The 13,632-nt window shown below is 41.9% G+C and overlaps 1 protein-coding gene across 2 annotated transcripts in view; it reads right to left on the minus strand.

Annotated features, from left to right (window-relative positions):
• The window catches only part of LOC311138643 (sodium- and chloride-dependent GABA transporter 2-like), a 107,007-nt gene that overhangs the window by 91,801 nt on the left and 1,574 nt on the right, over window positions 1-13,632 (minus strand). The window contains exon 2 of one of the 2 annotated variants that reach the window (XM_084173420.1): window positions 2,683-2,746. The exons of the other annotated variant lie outside the window; for it this stretch is intronic. The gene's annotated coding sequence lies outside the window, so the exon portion shown is untranslated. The remainder of the gene's footprint in view (window positions 1-2,682; window positions 2,747-13,632) is intronic. 2 annotated transcript variants of the gene reach the window in all.

Here is a 13,632-nt window from a genome sequence, read left to right on the forward strand (position 1 = left end):
GGAGACGGTCCTGGCGCTTGCTGGACTTTCTTGGGCGCCCTGACGCCTTCTTCACAACAATTGAACCTCTCTCTTTGAAGTTCTTGATGATCCGATAAATGGTTGATTTAGGTGCAATCTTACTAGCAGCAATATCCTTGCCTGTGAAGCCCTTTTTGTGCAAAGCAATGATGACGACACGTGTTTCCTTGCAGGTAACCATGGTTAACAGAGGAAGAACAATGATTTCAAGCACCACCCTCCTTTTAAAGCTTCCAGTCTGTTATTCTAACTCAATCAGCATGACAGCGTGATCTCCAGCCTTGTCCTCGACAACACTCTCACCTGTGTTAACGAGAGAATCACTGACATGATGTTAGCTGGTCCTTTTGTGGCAGGGCTGAAATGCAGTGGAAATGTTTTTTGGGGATTAAGTTCATTTTCATGGCAAAGAGGGACTTTGGAATTAATTGCAATTCATCTGATCACTCTTCATCACATAGTGGAGTATATGCAAATTGCCATAAACAAAACTGAGGCAGCAGACTTTGTGAAAATTAGTATTTGTGTCATTCTCAAAACTTTTGACCACGATTGTACAAGAATATATACATTTTTTAAATAGCACATTGAAACAAAGCCCTATTGTCTAAATATGTATTATTTCACAAGATAAGATTTCATAAGATAGGAATTTATTTATATTACTTCATGAACCAAACAGTTCAAACATCAGACTAAAGCGTCAGTTGAACTTGATGTGCACACTCAGATTGCAAATAATATTGCTCTTATCCATAATAATCTCATAATGTATACTGAACCAAAATATAAACACAACATGTAAAGTGTTGGTCCCATGTTTCATGAGCTGAAATAAAAGATCCCAGAAATCCATCCACCTGTAACTCAGTAAAATCTTTGAAATTTTTGCATGTGTCGTTTATATTTGTGTTCAGTATAGAAAGCATACCCCCACTGTATGTGCGAACTGTTGGCTAGAGCGCATGTGCCAAGACCAGAGTGGGCACATTTTCTATAAAACGTAACAGTAGAGTTGAAAATGCGATGGAAACCCATTTCACTTTTTATTTTTTGGTACATGGGAATTTACCAGCAAAAGTTATTTTATGTGCACTACGGCATCACGTACAACCTTTTATCCGGAAAAAGTTAGTTTGCTGGAAACATCACTGGGGGAAAATGTGCATATCAGTTTCTCATTGAAAGATGGGAATCTGTAGAATTACCCCTTGATGAAACAATTGTTTTTTTGGAGTACGTTTCTTGGAATCATGTAGTAAACAAAAAAGTGTTAAACAAATCAAAATATATTTGAGATTTGAGATTCTTGAAATAGCCACCCTTTGCCTTTATGACAGCTTTGCACACTCTTGGCATTCTCTCATCCAGCTTCACCTGGAATGCTTTTCCAACTGTCTTGAAGGAGTTCCCACATATGCTGAGCACTTGTTGGCTGCTTTTCCTTCACTCTGCGGTACGACTCATCCCAAACCATCTCAATTCGGTTGAGGTCGGGGGATTGTGGAGGCCAGGTCATCTGATGCAGCACTCCATCACTCTCCTTCTTGGTCAAATAGCCCTTACACAGCCTGGAAAAACAAATGAAGAATGCTGTGGCAGCCATGCTGGTTAAGTGTGCCTTGAATTCTAAATAAATAACAGTGTCACCAGCAAAGCACCTCCACACCATAACACTTCCTCCTCCATGTTTTACGGTGGGAACTACACATGCGAAGATCATCCGTTCACCCACACCGCGTCTCACAAAGACATGGCGGTTGTAACCAAAAACCTCAAATTTGGACTCCAGACCAAAGGACACATTTCCACCGGTCTAATGTCCATTGCTCATGTTTCGTGGCCCAAGCAGGTCTCTTCTTCTTATTGGTGTCCTTTCGTAGTTGTTTCTTTGCAGCAATTCGACCATGAAGGCCTGATTCACACAGTCCCCTCTGAACAGTTGATGTTGAGATGTGTCTGTTACTTGAACTCTGTGAAGCATTTATTTTGGCTGCAATTTCTGAGGCTGATAACTCTAATTAACTTATCCTCTGCAGCAGAGCTAACTCTGGGTCTTGAAATGTTCCGTATTGACTGACCTTCATGTCTTAAAGTAATGATGGACTGTTGTTTCTCTTTGCTTATTTGAGCTGTTCTTGCCATAATATGGACTTCGTCTTTTACCAAATAGGGCTATCTTCTGTATAACCCCCCCTACGCTGTCACAACACAACGGATTGCCTCAAACGCATTAAGGAAAGAAATTCCACAAATTAACTTTTAAGAAGGCACAGCTATTAATTGAAATGCATTCCAGGTGAGTACCTCATGAAGCTGGTTGAGAGAATGCCAAGAGTGTGCAAAGCTGTCATCAAGGCAAAGGGTGGCGATTTGAAGAATCTCAAATATATTTTGATTTGTTTAACACTTTTTTGGTTACTACATGATTCCATATGTGTTATCATTCTACAATGTAAAAATTAGTACAAATAAATAAAAACCGTTGAATGAGTAGGTGTGTCCAAACTTTTGACTGGTAGTGTATGTCACTGGGGAAGTTCTATGAAAACATTAGGTACTGACCTAATGAGACTCTTAAGGGAACGTTATCTAAAGTTGTGGGAACGATTATTGTCAGCTGGGAAAAGACTGAAGACTAGAATGTAATGTGTCACTCACCTCAGCAGTAGCTCTTGATGGTACCCCCTTCGAAACACAGTCAAGAACACTTCAGACAGACAAACTGTGACCAGGGGCAGAGAGAGGGGCCAAGTCATGCTCTACTCCTACTCGTGAAGTCGCATGAACAACATTAAGCTCAGTCACTTGACTCTAAGCACTGATTAGAAAAACCATCATAAGAAATAATTGTATGTCTGTAATTAACAACGAAATCAGACAAAAAATAGTACAAAGTTCTCCTACTAATGTAGCCCAAATGGATAATATATCAAGAATGATTCATCTAACTTTTGATGTGTTTGAACCTTTGTTGTCTCACCTGCGTGTCAAGACCAAGCAAGATGAACATGACGAAGAAACATATGGACCCCAGCTAAGGTAAAGGCATCATGGCCACAGCATGAGGATAGGCTATGAAGTTAGTGGTACTGTTACCAGATGCTGCAACTTCAGATATGGGCAGCCCCTGTTCATATGACATGAAGCCCAACACAGAGAAGATAGCAAACCCAGCAACAAAGCTTGGATCGTCCATTCACCAAATACAGCACGAATGTGTCCCCCTAAATTAGGTACAGCTGCTAAGAAAAGGCAAGATCAGCTCTGGTCAAAACTCTTCTGTACAGGAATTTAAATAACTATATTTTAGATAAGCTAAATCTTCAGAAAATGGACAATAAAGAAGAGAAGGCAGAACCATGCCAGCCTTAACGGCCAAATACAAACATTTTTATATCAATATCAAATAGTTTATGGGTAACAAGTAAGTACCTTACCGTAATAGATTTCCATTAAAATGGGCGAAAAACAGCTTATTAGCAAAAAGCTATTTCTCAAGCAAGAATTTTGCTAGGACTGTCTGGGAGTGGTCTAAGTGGGGAAGGGACAACTGAAAACTAGCTGGTATTGGCAGAGAGGTTTGGAACTCTCTTAGTTATTGGTCTATTAAAACATTTACCACATGGTGATATCACCAAGGAAAGCCGAAACTCCCACCCATGCAAACCTGCTGATTTGAAGGTCATGTGTAGATTGTATTTTCAACCAGCAAATATCAGGAAATAACACTGAACATTCTTAGAACGTTCTCTGAACGTTACTAAAGATTTATTGTGGTTTTTATGGAAAGCTTTCTTCATGTTCTGAGAACGGAATTTAGAGCTTATTGATGTTAAAGGTAGACTCAGTGATATGACGTAGATGCAGAAAGTAAACAACATAGTGGGTCAATTTCCGCAACAACTAAGCGTTGACGTGTGAGGCTCAACTTCTCCACTGTTTTGTGCCCGTGGCTACCACGCTGTGAACAGCCTGAAGCGAACCCATGCACATGCGCAGATACTGTGTGTGACCGTGTGAGAGCAAAGTCTTGCATCTCGCTCATCTCAATATCTGCGGTGCTGCTCATGGCAATGTCATTTAGCTGAGTCTACCTTTAATGTGTACAATACTTTTTTAATTGAACAATCCCAGATATTTGGCAAGAACTGACATAAAAGAGAACCATATATTCTCTGAATGTACTGAGAACATCGCTTAAGTCACACCATTTTTTAGAATGTTCCCAGAATGTAGTAAAAATATGACATTAAATATAACCACATTTCAGGCTAAATTCCAGTTAACTTGAAAAGGACAGTAGGCCTAACTACTTACAAAAAGCGTGCTTCTGATGAAAAGCTACAAAATTAAATGGTCGTATTAGACTGAAGGATAGCCTATAAGGTAATTTCATCAAATTTGAGGCTCTCCATGCTCATTAGTTGCTCATTCAACATACAGTTTTTGCTGCTACTTCATTCAATCCCCTAACTGTTTTACATTCCCTGAGATCAACCAGAAATGTCATTTCTGCGTCACCAAATTTTGCACAAGGCAAAAGAGTAGGCTATAGGTGCGCTTCAATTGCTCGTTCGGTGCAGTGGACAGCAGCGGTGTATTGCTGCCAGAGCCACCCATTTCTCACAATGGTGATTGTTTAGTAGGCCTAAAGTTACATCAAAGCTGAATCAATGTCTTGGAAGATCACATAATGTTTCATTAGTATTCTACATAACATAATCAAATATAATAGCATAGTATAACTTCACTGTTGTTACACCAAAAACACCACCTAATTTCTTATGAGATGTATAGGATGGTTAGCTAAATAGTCTGTCACGCCCTGGCTCGGGGGACTCTCGTATGTTGAGCCAGGGTGTTAGTTTCTATGTTTTGTGTTGTAGGTTGTGGGTCTAGTTTTGCTTTTCTATGTTGGCCAGGGTGGCTCCCAATCAGAGACGGCTGTAGCTCGTTGTCTCTGATTGGGAGTCATACTTAGGTAGCCGTTTGGCACTCATTCATTGTGGTTTCTTGTTCTTATTTGGTTTGTGTTCAACCGTAGACATCACGTTATCGTCTGTTGTTTTGATCGTGTGATCATTCTCTAAATAAATATGTTCACCTTCAACGCTGCGCATTGGTCCTCCTCCTTAGACGATCGTGACAGAAGAAACCACCACAACTGGACCAAGCAGCGAGTCGAGGAGCCATCGCCAGGGAAATCCCTAGCAGATCTCCGTGGCAGCCTCGACTGGGTCAAGCCGAGTGAAGAGCAGAGAGAGTGGACTTGGGAACAATGGAGGAAGAGCTTCGACTGGGTCAAGCCCATTGAGGAGCTGAATAGCGGGAGTTGGAGACAGAAGAGCGAGAGTTGGGCGAGAACTATAGAGGCCTGGCCCACGGGGAGGAGAGACCCCCAGAAATTTTTTAGGGGGGGGGCTCACGACGTCGGGGCAGCAGGAGGCCGCCAGGTTACGGGGGCCACTGGTCGAAGAGGGGATGGAAGGTGGAGAGGCACAACGAGAGGTACTGGGGTGTGTTACCAGTCCGGTCCGGCCCGTTCCAGATCCCGGTGTAGGGCCAGTGGTGTGTGTCCCCAGTACGGTCCGGTCTGTTCCTGCTCCCCGCACCAAGTCAGTGGTGCGCTTCGTCAGCCCGGCTCGGCCCGTTCCTGCTCCCCGCACCAAGTCAGTGGTGCGCTTCGTCAGCCCGGCTCGGCCCGTTCCTGCTCCCCGCACCAAGTCAGTGGTGCGCTTCGTCAGCCCGGCTCGGCCCGTTCCTGCTCCCCGCACCAAGTCAGTGGTGCGCTTCGTCAGCCCGGCTCGGCCCGTTCCTGCTCCCCGCACCAAGTCAGTGGTGCGCTTCGTCAGCCCGGCTCGGCCCGTTCCTGCTCCCCGCACCAAGTCAGTGGTGCGCTTCGTCAGCCCGGCTCGGCCCGTTCCTGCTCCCCGCACCAAGTCAGTGGTGCGTTTCGTCAGCCCGGTTTGGCCCGCTCCTGCTCCCCGCACCAAGTCAGGGGTGCGTTTCGTCAGCCCGGCTCGGGCCGTCCCTGCTCCCCACACCAAGCCAGTGGTGTGCGTCGTCAGTCCGGCACAGCCCGTGCCTGTTCCACTGGTGCCTGGTTCGGCACGGGTCAGCTGCTTCACGCCGGAGCTAGAGCAATCCGCTCCACCAGTGTGCAGTCCAGCTCCGGTCAGCAGGGCCAGACCGGACCAGGGGTACTTTGGGTGGTTAGAGAGCGAGTGGGGATCATGCCCGGAGCCGGATCCACCGCCTAGGCGGAGTGCCCACCCGGTCCCTCCCCTGTTGTGTTTGGTTGGCGCGGTCGGAGTCCGCGCCTTTAGGGGGGGGTACTGTCACGCCCTGGCTCGGGGGACTCTCGTATGTTGAGCCAGGGTGTTAGTTTCTATGTTTTGTGTTGTAGGTTGTGGGTCTAGTTTTGCTTTTCTATGTTGGCCAGGGTGGCTCCCAATCAGAGACAGCTGTAGCTCGTTGTCTCTGATTGGGAGTCATACTTAGGTAGCCGTTTGGCACTCATTCATTGTGGTTTCTTGTTCTTATTTGGTTTGTGTTCAACCGTAGACATCACGTTATCGTCTGTTGTTTTGATCGTGTGATCATTCTCTAAATAAATATGTTCACCTTCAACGCTGCGCATTGGTCCTCCTCCTTAGACGATCGTGACATAGTCCCCCCCAAAATTTGAATGGGCCAAAACTCAACAGCGCGTGCCAGTGGTGTGCATGTAAGTGTATGCACATCAGTGTTCTAGAATATTGGACTGTTGGCTTTCATACTTTTCGAATTCTCAGCGCAGCTCAAGCAATTTCTCCAACTGACAACACATTAAAATGACTAGAGGATGAGTACCGGAGCTGCGTTGGTTGGGAATTTGGGCTGTGTGTCCCCCGCAGATGGTGGTCTCAGAGCCGCATAGCTATGTCAACAGCGTCCATGGACTATGATTTACACTTAAGGCCTACCCATAACGTTGGCCCTGACCATGACTAATGTATAATTGGCTCCAGAGGCTTCACCTTCAAAATGTGTTGGTATAAGCTTTAGACCAATGTGTCTTGTTCTGGATTTATAAAGTATTCTTGATTGATTAAATAACACATCTTTAATTAAATAAATCATTTGAATATTGAGCTAACTGTAACTCTCCAAGATAGTCTGAATCAAACACTAATCCCCGAGAACAGCCTTCAGGACTAGGGTTGGGTTGGAATACCTGCCTTCCTCAACACTGTTTTACAGACAGACATATTGAGGTGTTTTAGAAATCATATTATAAAGAGAGAATACTGTAGTTGTCCAATGCAGTTTCGCGGGGCCCCGCATGGTCCTAGCAAGGGGGCAGAGAGAAAAATGTGCGGTTTTAGAGCTAATCTAATGCTATTTTACAAATTTTGCAGTGAGGCTAGGTTAAAATGTTGCTGTTTTAGAGCTCAGGGATTCTTGAAATATTGGACAATCCCAACTTTTCCCCCACAAATATTTGTGTTAATATTAACATTTTAAATATATATTTTGATAGTATCAGCTATCACACCATGTAAAGGAACAACCTCCTATAATTACTCCTTCAAACACCATAAAAGGCAATTCATTTTTACAATTAGGCTATTGTTCAAAGTGTTTAAAGGCCTTGATTGTTTTATTCTAACATTAGATTATTCAAATATGTAGCCTAATACAAATCTCCAAACGTATTTTAGTTTTATAGCACTATTAAATGCTCCAGGGCACTTTTTTATTAATTTCTTGCATTTTTGCATGTTTTTCTAGATTTAGAACATAAAACAACATTTATAAAGCAAACATTATCCCTTAGGTCTAGCACAGCAAATATTTAAATTGTTTAAGCATATGTTGCAGAACAGTGAATCAAATATTTTTTCTCAATATTGGCAAAAAATCTATCTTAAGGGGGTTAGCCATCAGTGACGGAGTTGACAAGCCACTGACAGAGTTGACAACAGATAGTCTACTCAAAACAGACACGTTTCGGCCTCTAAAAATAAAAGTTCAAAAGGCCTACAAACGTTTATAAAAGATGGAAAATTATTCATTTGAAAATCCCCAATACAAACAATCATTCTATCAGATCTTTCAGCACTCTGACAGAGTTGACATTAGACAAAAATCTGATGGAGTTTTTTAAATATTATTTTTTAGTGGTACACACAGTAGCAAAAACAAAATCTCTGTTGCTTTATGGCTCTAAAACCTAATTAAATGTAACATATTTGAACCAAAATTCATATTCTATCCTAATCTATAAGGCAGATGGAGTTCACAGTTTATGGTTTGTGACCATGGTGATTCCTATATTGTTTGTTTAAATCTATCAAAAGTAGAAAACGTTACAGATCATGAGTGGTACTACAATGAGGACATGAATTAGGGGTCCTTATGGTATAGCTGACCCTGCTCATTCATGATTAATTTAAGATTTTAGACAAATCTCCGGACACATCTTTCAGGAATCACAGTTTTGAGAGACATATTCTTTAAAGTCACAGAGGGCTACATAAGATAATTGTTTAGTTAATATCCATTATTGCACGTTTTTTAAATTGTAAACACTTTTTTTTCGGAGAGATTGAAATTGGGATCCTATGCTAAGGGCATTTCCAGGAAATTAATAATATTGAACGTATTTTGAAAATTCCCAAAACAAATAATTCCCTTAAATTCAAATAAAAATCTTTTTTTTCAACTATGAAAAAAAATGTTTTCCCTGCAGGAGAAGGATTGGCCCGACTTTCGAGAATCCCTGAGCTAATTTTCTGCTATTCTACACATTTTGCCATGAGGCTGCGAGAAAATGTTGCAGTTTTAATGCACATTTCCTGTAATAAAAAATTCAAATATCATGGTGTTCATATGCTATCTGGGGGGCCCAACCTCCGGGTTCTGCGTGGGTGGGTGCTATGCCAGTGGTCCAATTCCTAGACCTTTTCTGTCAGACACTAACTGTATGATATCTTCTGCACTCAAGACTCGTATCTTCAATTAGCAGCTGCAAAAACTCCCAAATTAAAGTGAATACAGCTGGTAGGATTGAGTCCTATTGATTTGCTCTGATGATGATGAAGTATTATGTTGAACACATTGACAATATGTTGAACTGCTATGAGACTTTTGTGCTATTAGGTTGAATTTGTTTCAAAGGATGTGTGTTTACATACTAGTTGGCAACAGGAGAGCAATAGTAACTGTACAGATGTAGGATTCTTAATTTGATCACCCTGTTGCATGAGAACTTTCCTGCAAATCAGGAAATGTTAAACTTGTAGTGTATTTGAGGTTTTTAAGGCTTCTGAAGTTTGTAATTTCCACTTTGAAATTTGACTTGATTTTCATTACAAAAAAATGTATCAACCCATGCAAAAATGTCCATTAATTATAATCCACATAATAATTCTAATTTCCTGTTGCTGCTGGATTATTTTCCTGCTGTAGCAAACTGGATCAAATTAAGATCCTACATCTGTATAAATCTGTAATTGCTTTGTTGAGATAAGATCATGATAAAAATGACCTTGATAGCACTTTATTTTATGGTGATAAATTACCAGGTATTTAATTAAAGATTACATGGTTATATGGACATTAGATAATAATAACTTCTGAAATACTTCATTGTGAGAAAAAGTGATCATGAGAACATTAGTGAATGACTACACTTGACTGTCCAATTAGCTGTCACATTCCTCTTGTCAAATCGACACAATATTCCGTGGGAGAAATAGCCCACATTTAATAAAAAATAAAAAATATGAGTTTAATAGTTCAAGACAAGTATTGTGCATACAGAATGTTTATTGTTCTTGCACATACAGGAGCCATGGTTTTGTTTCGTCAATAGACACCCCATGGTTTTAACCCAGTCATACAAAATGGTCATACCAAATGACTTATCAAATAACTTCCAAAACTAACAGTCAAAATATATTATGTTACTTTGAATGACAGTTGAATAAGTTTAAAAGCAAAACGAATATTTATAATGTCAAGTTAAGCTATACCTCTGTGTCAATTCCCATCAGCTAAACGGGGTGCCCCTTAAGCACCACAGCACTACAGGGGTGCTATCTAAACATAATATAGGCTGGAAATTAAAACCTTACTTTGGACATCGGAGTTCAAACTTGTCTTGAAAATACATGACAAAAAAAATACTGCACACTTAGATAAATTGGGGAAATATTTCAGATTAGGCCTATATAAAAAGGTCCATATTATGCTAGACAGTGGCTGTGTCCGAATACCCATAGGCTACTTGCATCCTAAATAGTAGGCCGTTTGAGTATCCCAAAAAATTAAGTTTAATAGTATGCAACATTTCGAAAATCGAATAGCCTATACTTTAAATGCCCAGATGTCATACTCATTTCTGCTTTGACAAAAGCTGATCAATTAGATATGGGGATGCGCTACTGAAATAAATGAAAAGAGGAAACAACGCAATCGTGCATGACGCATTCTCCATATGCGAAAATATAATGTTTTATAGTAGGCCTATGTGAATTTACGTAGATCGCGTATTGTTTAAATGCCAGGATGTTATACTAATTTCGGCTCTTCTTCTAATAGAATTCGATGCACACTTTTCCACAATGCATTGGAAGAGGTGGGCTGCGAGTTCTCTTCATGTATCCAAACAACAAAACTAGGCTACTTAATTGGGAAGATGCTGAATAGGGAAGTTTATGCGGTGGTGTTACAATGTAGGCTAAGTCGTTTTTGTTCTCCTTAAAATTATCAAGAGTATTGCATCGTAGGCTACATCTTTGAAAGCCGAAAACAGAAGTATTTTTATTTTTCAATTTTTTTTACCCAAAGTGGATTTCTGTTTTCTCATTGAAAAGTATTTCTTGTTCTATTGGCCTTCGCAAGAGCTTTTAAACTAAATACTAAACCATCTTTGGATTTCTGAATGTGTCTACACTGGGGACTCGGGATGTGGCTGGGTTATTGATGTCATGACTCATGTTAAATCAGTCCTTTTGATTGTAACCTATGGATTGTTTTAGTTTTGTAGGCTAGGCTACCTATTTAATTATTTAATTTATGGCTCCAGCCTTAGCAGTCATTCTGATCTCGTTTCCATTGATCAGTGCTTTAGTTTATTATGTTGCTGTCCAGCAGTTCTGAATTTGCGATGCACCCGACTGTCCACGTTTTTATATGCAATAGCCTTTTGATTTGAACATTTGAAAAGTTTTGGTGTGTGTACTAGGCTATTTGATTTAATTTATCAACTCAGCAAAAAAAGAAACGTCCTCTCACTGTCAACAGCGTTTATTTTCAGCAAACTTAACATGTGTAAATATTTGTATGAACATAACAAGATTCAACAACTGAGACATAAACTGAACAAGTTCCACAGACATGTGACTTACAGAAATTGAATAATGTGTCCCTTAACAAAGGGGGGGTCAAAATCAAAAGTAATAGTCAGTATCTGGTGTGGCCACCAGCTGCACTAAGTACTGCAGTGCATCTCCTCCTCATGGACTGCACCAGATTTGCCAGTTCTTGCTGTGAGATGTTACTCCACTCCTCCACCAAGGCACCTGCAAGTTCCCAGACATTTCTGGTGGGAATGGCCCTAGCCCTCACCCTCCGATCCAACAGGTCCCAGACGTACTCAATGGAATTGAGATCCGGGATCTTCGCTGGCCATGGCAGAACACTGACATTCCTGTCTTGCAGGAAATCACGCACAGAACGAGCAGTATGGCTGGTAGCATTGTCATGCTGGAGGGTCATGTCAGGATGAGCCTGCAGGAAGGGTACCACATGAGGGAGGAGGATGTCTTCCCTGTAACGCACAGCGTTGAGATTGCCTGCAATGACAACAAGCTCAGTCCGATGATGCTGTGACACACCGCCCCAGACCATGACGGACCCTCCACCTCCAAATCGATCCCGCTCCAGAGTACAGGCCTCGGTGTAACGCTCATTCCTTCGACGATAAACGCGAATCCGACCATCACCCCTGGTGAGACAAAACCATGACTCGTCAGTGAAGACCACTTTTCGCCAGTCCTGTCTGGTCCAGCGATGGTGGCGACGTTGTTGCCGGCGATGTCTGGTGAGGACCTGCCTTACAACAGGCCTACAAGCCCTCAGTCTGAGCACTGATGGAGTGATTGTGCGTTCCTGGTGTAACTCGGGTAGTTGTTGTTGCCATCCTGTTCCTGTCCCGCAGGTGTGATGTTCGGATGTACCGATCCTGTGCAGGTCTTGTTACACGTGGTCTGCCACTGCGAGGACGATCAGCTGTCCGTCCTGTCTCCCTGTAGCGCTGTCTTAGGCGTCTCACAGTACAGACATTGCAATTTATTGCCCTGGCCACATCTGCAGTCCTCATGCCTCCTTGCAGCATGCCTAAGGCACATTCACGCAGATGAGCAGGGACCCTGGGCATCTTTCTTTTGGTGTTTGAGTCAGTAGAAAGGCGTCTTTAGTGTCCTAGGTTTTCATAACTGTGACCTTAATTGCCTACCGTCTGAAAGCTGTTAGTGTCTTAACGACCGTACCACAGGTGCATGTTCATTAATTGTTTATGGTTCATTGAACAAGCATGTGAAACAGTGTTTAAACACTTTACAATGAAGATCTGTGAAGTTTTTTTTAGATTTTTACAAATTATCTTTGAAAGACAGGGTCCTGAAAAAGGGATGTTTCTTTTTTTGCTGAGTTATATGTTACAGCACTTTGGTTTCACGAATAAATGTGTTGACATGGAACTAAATTATCAGTTTCTGTCTTCAATTCTTTTTAAATAGGATAGATTGGCTATATGTGATAGTATGCCTATAACCAGCCTGAGAAGGCCTCCATTCCTATTCTATTCAGAGTGAGGCCTGTTAATGCTTGCATGTCTGTTTAATGTGGAAAACTCCACCCGGACTCGTCCCCACCCCACCTACTCAGCCAGTCAGACGCCGCTACTGCGTTGTGGCCATGGCATAGCCCAACTGCATACTTGTTACTAAACGGTACAAGCTAAATAGTATGCGACGATGAGTAGCCAACATAGTATGCAGTTTAAGTATGTAGTCCGGTAGTATGGGTATAATAGGTGAAAACAGACGAAATTATTAGGATGAGGCACTTGGAACGCCGTTTGGGTCTGTGCGTGTCAAAACAGATACACGTCAAATAACACTATTTGACGCGTTAAATCAACTTTTCATTTGACACGTCAAATAACACAATTCTATTATAGAATGTTGTGTGTGCTGAATTTGCACGTGCAAGCCAAGCGCCACCACTACTATCAGTAGCACTGTCAAAGTTGTACAAAAAAAAGTCTGCAAACAAGCACACACCGGCCACGAACGATGTGTTTACAATACCAATCAATTCTTTTTAAATAGGATAGATTGGCTATATGTGATAGTATGCCTATAACCAGCCTGAGAAGGCCTCCATTCCTATTCTATTCAGAGTGAGGCCTGTTAATGCTTGCATGTCTGTTTAATGTGGAAAACTCCACCCGGACTCGTCCCCACCCCACCTACTCAGCCAGTCAGACGCCGCTACTGCGTTGTGGCCATGGCATAGCCCAACTGCATACTTGTTACTAAACGGTACAAGCTAAAT

Source organism: Coregonus lavaretus (assembly GCF_964263955.1).
Source record: "Coregonus lavaretus genome assembly, chromosome: 12".
Lineage (NCBI taxonomy): Eukaryota > Metazoa > Chordata > Actinopteri > Salmoniformes > Salmonidae > Coregonus > Coregonus lavaretus.